This window comes from Patagioenas fasciata, chromosome 2, assembly GCF_037038585.1.
Source record: "Patagioenas fasciata isolate bPatFas1 chromosome 2, bPatFas1.hap1, whole genome shotgun sequence".
Classification (NCBI taxonomy): Eukaryota; Metazoa; Chordata; class Aves; order Columbiformes; family Columbidae; genus Patagioenas; species Patagioenas fasciata.
In genome coordinates this window covers 58453228-58466798 of record NC_092521.1, presented here as the reverse complement: position 1 = coordinate 58466798, position 13571 = coordinate 58453228, and positions in this window count along the sequence as shown.

Sequence of the window (13571 nt, the reverse complement as noted above, 5' to 3'; positions counted from 1 at the left end):
TGTGGCCATATGGCGATGATCTTCAACTCAATCACAGATCCCTGGATGAAGCAAATTTAAGTTTCATATCAATCTTTTAACTTAAGTAAATGCTTACTAAATAGAATTAATGACTTAGAATTATAAGGTTGTGTGATTTTTAATACACTCTCTTCATGTTTCTTAGTAAACTGAATATGCTGAAATCTTCAACTGTATGCTGTAAAGCTCTGCTAATGTTAATATCATCTTCTAGAATAAAAAATGCTGTAATCACGTGTTCTCTTGTGGCAGACACATGTCCACTCTCTTTACTTTGATGCTGTAATTCAGGTATACTGCTGACATGTCTCTATTTAAGAAGTTGGAACTGATTGCTGAAGTGTATGCCTAGTGCTGTTTGACGAAATGCTACAAGCTGTGACTGACGGAGTGGGAGTTGATGGGATCTTAATTTGAGGTGAACCTATTTTAACTTTGTCCTGTTCTGATCCCTTCTAGAGTGCAGAAAGCCCTTCCTTCCACTCCACACATTATTTGGTTCAGAGACAGGAGGTGTATATGTATCATCATGTAATATACACTTTTTGGGGTCTTTTGAGCCCAGTGCTCTTCCATGAGGTGGAAAACCATTCACCTGTGCCTTATGTAAGCAACTTGCTTCTACCCATACAGACTGGCCGTATTATAGGAGTCCAACATACCTTCAAAGTTGGAGGGTTTGCCTTTCAGCAGGAGTACAGACATAACGTAAGGAGGAATTTGAGGGTGCACTGAAAGGGATCAGGATTGTAGTTTCTTTGAATGTGAATTGTGACATCACCTTGTTGAAAACATTATTGATTTGAAATGTTATCTTCACAAAGGTGTATATCTACAGATATACCTCCAGTGAATACAGGATTAGATAAGTTATTCAACACTTGAGAGGAAGCAACTTGTGAACTGCTATAGCTAATTCAGGAAATGCAGTTGTCACGGAGGCACCCCGAGGCTAATTTAAGGGACAACAGGGTCCAAAACAACTTTTATTAAACCGGTGAGAAACAGGGTTTTAGCACTCCAAAAGTGACTTAAATTTAGGTTCGGGTATCAGTTGAGGAAAATTATTAAGGGGCAGCAACTGGTACAACAGGCGGTCCACAGAGGGTATGCACGTGGCTTCACCCAAAACAATGCCGGAACCATCCCCGAGTCCCAGAGGAGTACACACTTGCCTGAACATGGTGCAGGATTATTCTTAAAGAGATACAGGTAAAGCGTGTGCTCGTGATTCCGCGAGGGTAAATTTATAATACACTCGCAATTCTGCGAGGGTTAGTTTACTTACACGTGCGAATGTGCACGGAATACTACACGTGCTTGTGTGGAAGCACGGGAGGAAAATACACTCGTGATTGTGTGAGGATAAATTTATAATACACTCGCAATTGTGTGAGGAAACAAAGTTACACTCGCGATTGTGCGAGGAAATAATTTAAAGTACGTGTGCAAATGTGCACGGAATATAGTTACACTCGCGATTGTGCGAGGAAATAATTTTATACGTGCTTGTATTAAGCACGGGAAGTTACACGTTCATATGTGTACGGAAAGGATAAATATACTCGCAATCCTGTGAGGAGTTTTACTCACACACATGGCGGCAAGGCAAGCGGGGTCTCCATCCCAGGGAGGGGGGGGGTCTCGGCGGCAGCATCTTCCTCGTGCTCCGAGAGACTGGCGACAATGGGCCCAGTCTCGATGAGAGAGTCCCGTTTTTATACTGGTTGATCAGACCTGACTGTAGGCAATCTAGAAGCTTCTCTGCACCCCCACACCATGTGCGGGGTGCCCCTGAAGCCTCCAAACATCCTCCACACTGGTCACAGGTGCCCAGCGGCTCACTGGCACCTCGGTAATCCCTTCTCCTAATGGCCCTGGCCAGGGTGCTCTGGGCCAAACAAAAGAAGCTGTTAGCTTCAAGTAGCAGAGAGAGGGAGATGTGCCTACTCCCTCCATACTGAAGGAGGGGGGGGAGAGAGGGGGGTTTGCATTCTGCCACAGCAGTTAAACTAAATATCAAGACATATTTAATAATGAGTCTCACTCTTACTGTGTGTGTAGTTATTATTTCCACCTGAAAATAATAAGAAAAATCAGGTTAAGGAAGTTTGTGACAGGAATATGTTAATGTAAGTTGCAGTCCAATATTTCTGTAATCCTTAATTGCCCTGTTGAAAGTCTAATGAACAATGATGTGCAGTGCCTTCTCCAGTGATAATATGCCTCTCCTTACTGAAAGAAACCAGAGTCTAGACTCGTCAATAAACAAGGACCTCACTTTCCATGTCCCAACCCCTAGCTCCCACACAGTAATACCCAAATACAAGTTACAAAACATTTTTTGTGCACTTAGTGTTATTGCTGAGGGAGACTTTTGACAGGTTCAGAATGGTTTCCTTACAAACTTGTTTTAATCATGAGTGCATACAGGAAGTATAAAAGCCTACCTCTCTAATATGTTTTGTGTCATATAGATATGCCCTGCCATCTGCTCTGGGGAACTAAAATATTATTATATCCAGGATCACATTTAATCAAAATGCCTTCCAGAACTTTGTCTATGTACTTTTAGCCTAATAGTCATACCTCAAAACCCATGAAATTTAATGTCTAATGTTAAGTCATACCTTAAAAGCTATAAAATTTAATGTTTAATGTCAAGTAAAATAAATAAACATAGAATATTATCACAAATAAGTGTTGAATAAATGTGATTAAATCCTGACGGTAACATGGCTGAATGCATTATGAGGGAAGCTGAGCAGGAATAAATTCTTGACATCAAATTATTTTGACTTTTACCAGTGACCTAGAAGAAATAATGTTTCTGTCAGTAAAGATGACAAAGATTGTGCAACTGGTTAAATAATGAAGAGTACAGATCATTGCCACAAGAAGATGTGGATCACTTGGTAAACGACATGAAATATATTCTTTTCAGAACTAAATTATATAAGCTGTGCTTACAGAAAGACAGTATTAAGGAGACTACATTAGGGTGCAAAGACTCCAAAAGACTAAGTAGATAATCAGCTAAATAGGAATTTCCAATAGTTTCCAATGTCATACCTATAATACGTAATTAGTGGGAATATGAAACAGGTATTTAAAGGTGCTTGTTACAGAGATCCAGTTATTACTATCTGTATCTTGAGAAGAATGTTAGAACACTGGAGAGAGTTTAAAACACAAAAATAAAGCCCCTGAAATAATTATTCCTGTAGCTGAAAAAAAATTGTATAGATTCTATTAAAAACAAACAAACAAAAAAACAACAAACCAAACCTTAGTGCTTTTAAAATAACAGATGGAACTTGAAAGAGAGGCTTGAACATACCCTTTAAGTATTTCAATGGTTGTACTTACAGCTTAGGTGTACTTGAAAACACTTCGTAGGGATTTTTATTTCAGCAAATAAGTTGTGCCAATATTCAATGCACAGTTGGCTGGATATGTTGACTTACATTAGTTAATGAATTATATTAGCAAATTACAGTTCAGGGTAGTAGGAGCTCTCTTCATGGTGTACTTCCTGAAGGTGATCCTCTGACATTTGATTAACAGTGTCATGTTTTTGAAGAGGGCCGTGAAAATGCCCCTTCATGTGTAGATGCCTGAATCGACTACTGGTCTTCCCACATACATAACATTACACTGCTCCTACCAGTGTAGGAACTCATTTTGCAGATATGGAACCTATTTTCCATACTGGAGAAGGAGAGGAGGGAAATTACGGCTTCAGTGAGATTCATGGTTGTCTTCTTTTGTGATGCTGATGATAACCTTTTCAGAGAAAGATAGCACGCAATATGATGCCCAGAGTTCTATGGGTGGTACAGAGCTTGCAGTGAGCAGCAATTCTACAGGCCATAACACTGAGGGAGAGGGTGGTTACTGTTTGATCCAAAGAGGATGTGGACACAAACATGAGTAACTGGAGCATGACACAAACTTAAAATTTGCATTTGTGACAAGAAAACATTAGCAACTTTTGAGATCATGTTGAAAACTTTATTCACGTTAGGTCTAAAAAAAACCTGGAATAAGTTAACATTCTTTTAAAATGTGTTATAATTTAAAATTACATTTTTAATATAAAAAGTCAATGTTTGTATTTGAACAGTTCACTGTAGTTTTCAGGAAATAAATGTGTCATTTTAAAATGTTTGGAATCAATTTCACTTTCTTCTCTATTTACTGAAGTACTTCTTGTGCAAATGTTTGCATATGTAATTAGAAAACTCTATGCATTAACTTGTTCAACAATCATATTTGCATCACTGTATGTTTTGGACATTTGTACCATCAAAATTATTTGCCTCAAATATTCACACTGATTATTTTGTTTTAAAATGTTATTGGAGACAATTCATTTATATCAGAAATATATGCTGCTTTTACTTAATTTTACTATATAGTCAGGACAATCCAAAATAGCCAAAGATTTTTTTTTTTTTTTTTAACAGAGTGTTTTTGTGTGGGGTGTTCGAGGAAATTCTTCATTGGTTTGAGTGACATATGTTCTATCTCTGTTTGAAAATATACCCTACTCCTGTGTTCAAAGAGTGAGCTGAATCCCCCAAATGTTTTAACTTCAACAGATGCACAACTGACTTAACTAACTATTATGTTAATAGAGAAGTGCATTGATACGTAATTTGGGCAACATTCATGAGTTCCTCAACCTATTCAAAGTATAGCTTTTACCTTCTAATATTATTTGGAATTCTTATGTGTTTCTCAATGAACTAATGCAATTTTGAAATATGTCATTTTGAAAGAGTAGGTGCAGGCTGGGTGTAATATCAAGTAAGACATTTTTGTCCCCTTTCAGATTTGTGCATCTAAAGAGCTGAAAGGTTGCTTTGATGAAGTAGTGATTTTGGCACTAATCACAGACTCATTAAAAATGAAATATGCTCTTCCTGCTGAAATCTTTTTTTGTTTTGCTGGCTGAAGTCCCTTTGGCTGTTAAACAGGGTCTCATTGGGCATATTTTCTGTTTGCACTTTGGCCACTCAAACTTCAAATCCAGTTGCTAAAATTTATAACAGATTCCAAATCAATGATAAATGTTATGTTTTCCACTAAACATGATTGCTCACAATTATTTTTTAAGTTTTACTTTCAATATGTCATTTATCAACTTAACCATTCATTAGCTTTTCTCTACTAATAGAAAAGTGACTCTAAAATGCTGTATTTTGATAGCATGGTCCTTTTCCAAATATGGTTATAACTGAGCATTAAGACAAAACTTGGCATTACTTAGGTGGTGACTCAGTATGAGTGAAATGCTGAAGGAACAGAAGGTCAATGCCTCTTCACTTTGATAAGTGCTTTGATGAAAAACTCAGACAAAAAAAAAAAAAGGTATTGATGTATTGTGCTATTCAAAGCAAAGGAATTACACATAGTGAAAAAGAAACTTTTCTTCCCAAGGAACAAAGGCTATCTGTGCATCTGCAGTTGGAGATTAAAGTAATAGAAGGACAATAGTGCTTTCACTGGTAGTACTCTTGCCCCCTTATAGCTTTGTCTCACAATACTTCATTTATCAGGAATGTATTATGTGAGACAGTTTAAAAATATCTAAGTGATAGATACTCTCTTTCCTGTTGTGTTTAGAATAAATGACTTACTGTAACACTGGAATCACAGAATAATTTGCTTCAGAATTTCTGAGACAGTGAACTTCATAAGCCCTTCAAAACATTTATCTAATATATTTTTCTTTTTTTTTTGTTATTAAAAGACTAAGCAGCTTTTAGATATCATTTGCCATATTTTTATAACATGTTTGAAATATAAGAGTGACAAATATACACTTTCATTAGTTCTGGTCCATTTTCCAGACCTCCAGGAGATTTCATGTATCACAGTTCTCCTCATTTCTAGAATAGGAAGTATATAGCTTCATCTGCTGAACATAAGTATTTGCAAACTGAGACTCATTAATTATACACCTTGATAAGGATATGTTTTACCAATCACTTGTGGTTAATTTTTTGGGTAAATGCTCCTTTTGGAAAATGGAAGATGGGAAATTCTGCTCAGAAAATATTAGACAAAAGAACTCAATTTTTCACAAGCATTTTATTGCTCCAGTCATGCTGGAGTTCTGTCACTGCAACCTAAGGAATATCCTAGATAAAACAATGAAGGCCAGGTAAACTACAGATTTGTAAGAGCAAAATTGTCAGTTTCCTGCCCATTTCCAGCAATATACAGCCACATCAGCAGTAAGATACGGCAAACAACGTAGCTCTTGTGCACATTTTTAATATGGTCCTCCCCTACCAGCTAAGTTCGATTAAGAGGCAGGTTTTGTGAACAGTGTTATATTCTCCTAACAGTTACTTTTTGATCACTCTTCATACCCTAAGTTGTTGGGCAAATACCAGAATCACTGTACATTCTACACAGTCTTCATGTCACCAGCTTCACAGAAAAATGGAAACATAGGACATGCATCCACCCACAGTGGAGAGCAGGCAATGTGGTGTACAGATGTGGGCTCCCATGTCGAGTTATTTCTGTATGGGTTTCTCAGTGAGTATTGATATAAATGTTTTTGGGGTCTTTTCTATTTTACAGGTTTAAGGTCTCAGAAGAAAACGAACATAATAAAAAAAATTAACAAGGCTACAGTGCAACTCATAAAACTTTGACTTTACTGATCAATACACTTAGAAACTGTCATGCTCCTCATAGGTCTTTTCACTACTAACATTAAGTAAAATTACTTAGGAGTTTAATGAGAGATAATAACCATCAGGGAAAAAGATTGAAAGACATATAAATAGAAAGAGATTTTGAATCTTACAAGACAAGCATATTCATATTTTCCAGAGAGGTAGAGCAGACTATTTTATTCCACAAAAACTTCCACATCTGTTCCAAATAACTTTCAGTGATGCTTCCTAAACATGAAACTATGAGAGTAGTTTGGGTTGCTGGTGAGGGTTTTTTGTTTTGTTTTTCAGTGATATCACAAGAATTAGGTACCTGCTCCCATTTTTTTATATGAGCAGGGAATTATCACCCCCTTCCTCGACCTCTGATGGGTTGTTTCTGTCCAAATTACTCAACATAGCTCCCCTGTTTCTGTTTCTGAACATCTTTGGACTATCAGATGCTATTGAGCTTGAAAGAATCTTAGACTCCTATGATTACCAGCCTGGGATTCAAGGTCTAATTTTGTGATTTTGAAAAGACAGCATGCCATATCTAGTAATGGAAGTGCTAGAAAGGTCCTCACAATTATGATACAGCTTCAATTTTTCAAGAGCAATTTTGACTAAAATTCCCCCTATCTCTTCGTACAAATATAAACAGAAAAATATAAACTTCCATTACCTTAAACTTCCTATTTCCATACCATGACCTAAAGGGTTGCTGTTCATCAACCTTTCCATATGAAGCTGTTTTGGTGTTGCTTATTTGAAAAGAAAAACTGTTATATATTAAGAGTTCTCACATAACACAAAAGTAATATCAACCATCTGATCCCATAAAAGTAAGAAAAAGAAAAAAAAAAAACAAACTTTCGACATAAATATGGGTTCACCCATTCAGTCTGTCTAGATGGATGCATTGCGGTAACCTTTTTTGGTGAATACAAAGTGAAGTGTTCAGTACTATGAAAGCATCTGAATTACCTACATTGCGTGAGCTTACTGCACAGCAATTAATTTTGTGGGTTTCATACATTTTAACACAGAATAACTGAAACTTTTGAGTAATAATACTAAGCAATTAATTTATTTTCTACAATTCATCATATCATTGTTTGCTAAGTTTGTGTTTGAAGACTTCCAGAAAGTAATTTTCTTAAGTTTCTTAATTGTTGTATAAATAAATGTTGCAGAAAGTTGAAATCACCAGTTTGGTTGTTGTTGTTTTTCCAAAATATAAAAAGTTAACCATTTCTTAGACTGAAGTCCAGGCCAATATATTTTCTTATTACTTCAGAAAGAACTGGTTTAGGGCACAATGAAACCAGTTATAATTCATGTACACGTACATTTAAAGTTCATGTATAAAGAGATGTTTTCAGCTCATAACTTATTTTGTTCATATACATGTGTATTTACACATTAAACTATAAAAACTTGCCTCATTAACCCTATTAAAAGTCACTTAATCACAGTCTTCTGTTTATCTGTACTGTAGCATGCCAATCAAAAACCGGAAGAGCAGGACACATACTTATCTGATAAGGACTTTTACAATACTGTGAAGGACTGAGTTCTAAATAGACCCTTACTCTAAAATTGAAGTTCTACCCCTATTTTGTTCTTCATTCATCCAGAACCCTGGGGAAGGGCTTTTTCTATCTCTCCTTTGACACCTGGTAAAGAGGCTGATGACTAGGCCTTCTTAAAGCTTTATCAAAGGGTGGATATTATTTGGGTGTTACTCTCACCATGTTCTTCAAAGAGAAAGAGAACATTCAGCTTTATTTCTAAGATCTTTTGGCTTTGAGGATACACTTTTCCTTTTCCTGCCTACTGGGCAGATTGAATGTAGACCAGGTGTATTTTAACTTTCTTCATGCTCTGTGAAGTTATCATTTACATATGAAAGAAGAGAGAAAAAGCTAATAATTCTAGAATCATAAAATCATTTCCATTGAAAAAGACTCTCAGGATCGAGTCCAACCATAACCTAACTCTACCCCTAAACCATACCCCTAAGAATCTCGTCTAAACCCCTTTTAAATACCTCCAGGGATGATGACTACACCACTTCCCTGGGCAGCCTGTTCCAATGCCTGACAGCCCTTTCCATGAAGATTTTTTTTTTTTTTTTGTAATAGACAATCTAAACCTACACAGATAGGTTTGTTTTCTGAATATATTTTGTATTTTTTGTTCTAGAATGAAACTGTGGACTTACTGAAGTCTAATTTGGTTTAAATAAGTGAGACAAAACTTATATCCTAAAAAATGACATAAGAGCAGCAGAGAGGAAATAATGTTGAGGAGATACAATGGACTGCAATTGCACAGCATCAAAATATTTTTTGCTGGCATATAACACAGATAGATTCTCTACACTTCTTCAGTTGCAGTAGTGTGGCCTTCATTATTATAAAACTCCTAACCAAATGACAGGCTTCTACTTTAATTTTTTTTTTTGTCTCAAGAATACATTTAATTAAAGATTTGATCATTGACTATATTTTCCTTCAAATGCAACTGAAAGTTAAGCTATTGCTATCATAGTAATTTGATGATTAAGATCTCTGTTCTGAAAATAATCAAAAATAAAAGCTACCACTATTAAAATAGCTATGTATCTACAGGTTTTGTGAACTTTTGCATGATTATTTCTAAAATATTAAGTTCCCTCTTTGAATACAGTGTACCAAGAAAGCAGAGGGAAACAGGCAGCTTTCTGAATTCCTCTTTAGCTGTGGAATTTATCCTTTAAGATGAGGATAAGATTCTCAAAAGGTGTTAAGGAAAAAAAGAAAAAGAAAAAGGGAACTAACAACACCTAGGAATGTCTTTTTCTCCAAAACATATCATGCAAGAGTGATGTGCTGTCTCCTGTAAACATCTGAATATTTTGTTCTCTCTTTCTGCAGTGAATTCCAAGTGCATTCGAGAGTCCTTGTCTTCCCTGGAAATGCAGTCCCAAGGCTACCCAAGAGAAAATTCCATCCCTTTCAAGTAAAAGAGTGATTCTTACTTACCTCATTTGCCACAGGACAACATTTAGGGAGTTCATAGTTACATGTAAAGATAATGAAAAACTGCTGTTCATGCACACAGTATTCCTAGCATCTCCATATCAGCTTGTGGTATTTTTCTGACTACAAAAAATGTTTCTTACCCTGAAACTTTTCCTCCTTCTTCACAGACTGCGAATGCAACATCGTAAAATTACAGTGCAATTACTTGGAACAGGGAGAAAACCTGATAATTTTACAGCCTTACTTGTTGAACGATTTATATTTTAAGAGGACAAAACCCCTGCATTAGTGTGGCGTACTGGTATACTAAAGTTCATCATTCTACCAGAAGTCACAGAAGTCTCAAAATACTTTTAATAATGTAAAAAATAGCTGTTAAAGAAATGTGCATATCTCTGTGATAGTGAGGCTCCTAATAGTGCTATTATAAATGAGTTCTTTATATTTTTATAGTAGTATGATCGTGATCAGAGTAGCTTTCATTATACTATATGACTGGTATAGTATATGACTAACATAAACAGACATATTATTCATGAGAATATGAGACTCGGGGGATTGTTTACCACTCTTCTTATAGTTAATATTTTCTATAATTCTTTCAAACCCTTCCTCTCATTTTCATTGAAGATTTTCCCTTGCCAGCAACTAATCAGAAAATAAGCTTTAAAACCAACTGATCAACCAAAAAACTTCACAGAATCTTAGTTTTCTTCTTTTTGAATTCAGTTCAGTAACTAATGATTAAAATCTTCTAACTAGAATTTTACTAGCAGAAATGTGTAAGTAAAGCTTAGCAAAAAAAAAAAAAAAAACAAAACCAAAAAACAGCAGTCCTAGCATTCCCCCTAAAACACATTTCATTTTAAATTTTTAATTTAACTGATACTTTCTGTTACTCTGCCTTCAGTTATATCAGCAATACATTTTAAAGAGCCTAGCTGCTTCATCAGGCCTGATAACTGGTTGTGCAACTGTTTTGTGTGTAATGTTGCTGTTTAAGGAAGAATAAAAGTTTATTAAATGATAAGGGAGATCCTACATTTTCAGGTAAACTTTTTTCCTGTTTTGTTTTGTTGTTGTTTTGTGGTTTTTTTTTGCTTTGTTTTGTTTTGTTTTGTTTTTAATACATCAACTTTCATTTTTCTTTAATATAGCAATTTTTAGACTAAGATTACAAGTATCATGGGCTGTAATTATTAATAATATTCAAGTAACTTTCAGGGGAAAGAGGGCTGAAATAACTATGATACTGAAATAATACTGTTTGATGACAAATACATTATGTAAATCTCCACTTATCCCTTTTAACTGTTCATAACTACTTAAAAGTAGGCTTGTAGAATGTATTAAGACTCTATGAGACTGAAAGAATGAGTCCTAAAGAAGATGTTAACAAACGTGTGGAAAACAGCCTTATGAGTAGCAAATAGTGACTACTATAAAAGTTATACTTTGTGTTCTTACTGTTAAGAAACTTATTTATTTGTCCTGAAGGATCAACTGTACAAGAAAAGAACACTTGAAGTGTCCTTCCTTCAATTGTGATAAAGGTGCTAGTACTCAACTAGACAGATTGTATTCTTTTCCTACAATAGCATCAAGAGCTTCTCCGAGCCATGGCTAAAAGTAGTTCAAATCTCTAACCATTTCTAGACATAGTGGTGTTCTGTTCATATTACTGAAAAGGGGAAAAAACTATTAGAAGACCAAATCTTGATATCATGTAGTTCTACAGTTTGAATCTATAAACCTTCATCCTGACCTACAGTCGAAAAGGTCCTCAAAAGGTGAGAAAAGTCAGATTTTTATGACTAAGGTACCAAGAGAAGGAAAAAAACCCCATCCAAATAATGTTATGTTAGCTCTTTTTTCTTTATAACTTAGTATTAAGATGGAAAGATAAAGCTATTTTGCAAGGTTGTTTACAGTTGTACAATTATGAGGGCTGCAAAAATAAATGTCAGTGGAGATAATGTATGTTCCACACTTCATTCTTTCAAACTGTCCAACCCAGTGCATCTTACTAAGTGAAACAAGGGTTTACAGAACCATACAAACTGTTACTAATACTTATGCCAGAACTTAGAATTGTAGTTCATCGTGTATTATTTGGGATGCATTTACCTGAATAAAATTTATGGCCATTTAATGTTAACTGTCCTAGTCTCTATAAACAAGGAATTGTAGGGAAACTACTCCAACAAACAGGTATCAGAAAATTTGTGATTTTGATTGCCTTAGTATTTGAACCATTGTCACAGAGTTTACACATTATCAAATCATTAATGCTTTCATGACACACAGCAGTTAAAAATCTGACAAATACAGCTGTCAGTCAGTTAGTTAACATGGGACCTTGATATTTTTATTTTTACTTTTGTTTGAGTGTATATGTAATGTATCGTTCCGGTACTTTTTGCCTTTAATGGAAGGAGAAATTAATCTGTATACTTAGTTAACTATGTTCTTACAACATGTATTTTGACTTAGAACCTAGGAATCAACTGAATTATGTGTTTTATTCCTAAACAGCAGCTTGTTTATTTTCACTCAGTACATGCAAATGTTCTTGTTCTTTGTTTTCTTTGGGTTTTCTTTTGATGTTGTTGTTGTTTGGTTTTGGTTTTGTTTGTTTGCTTGTTTTTCAATAAACTTAAGTAGAAACATTATTATTGGATTAATAACTCAAATGCTTTATTAGTCCTGGGTTAGGGATAACAATGGAAATTCTGTCACAGTGATATCTGTTCTTATGAAGTAATTCATAATAAATGGAAGGTATTAATTTAAATTCAGTATAAGCCCTTTACCAGAAAGACTGAAAAAGTGACGTTCAGTATCTTTGCTAATGAAAAAAAAAAAAAAAAGTATTTTCTTTAACAGTTTTATGATGCAAATAAAAACCCATTTTGGTAACGAACTGATAATTCTTCAGCAATATTAATCTCAATGGCTGCCAAATGAAAGGCTACATGCCCTGAGAAACTGAAAAGGAAAACAGAAAGAATTACATCTACAGAATAATTGATTCCTGTATATCTTTGATTTCTGCTTGAGTGCTGTGAAGAAAGAACATCCACCATTTATTAGCACCACTTTTCTCTAACAAAGGCATGTATTTTTTTTTAATTCCATGCCTAGGTTATACAACAGACGGTTGTTTGGTTGTTTTTTTTTTTTTTAAATAGAGCTCTATTGGGTATATACCAAAAGTCCTGAGAAAAGGGCAGTTCTAAGCAGTCAGCAGAGCATTGTCTGCTTTTGTGTCTTCTTACATTGTCTTCAAGGTGTACTGTAGTGCTCCAGTTCCCAGCTGATGTGAACAGTCATAAAGGTGATCCAGGAAACATACAGACAAAGATGGATATCTACTTAGCAAGGACTTTCTGAGTCTTCCCTGATGAGCTCAGCACTACGGTGGACTCAATGGGAGCATGAGACACCACCTCCGAGCTCAGCAAGAGACCAGAACATGGGAGCTGGGAGTTCCTAAATAGGCAGAGTTGGTAGAACAAAGCAAATATGATAACGGAGAAAACCAGGAACTTATGTCCTATGCCCACTTACATATCTACAACAAAAATGTGTAAAATGTAACTTGCTCCCTACACAAGACAAGCTTCTTTGTGAGAGCTTCTCTGCACAAACTTCTCTGCAAAAGCTTATCTTAATGAGATCTGGAGAGAGAGGATCACCCACCAGGAATGCCTGGTTGATTCCAAACTCCATCATGTAAAGTGTCTATCGAAATAGACTTGTTTGTCCCACTCTTGGGAGCAGTTTGTTGAGTGCTGTACAGGTAACACCTCACATAATACATCTAGCCATCCATATATGTAAA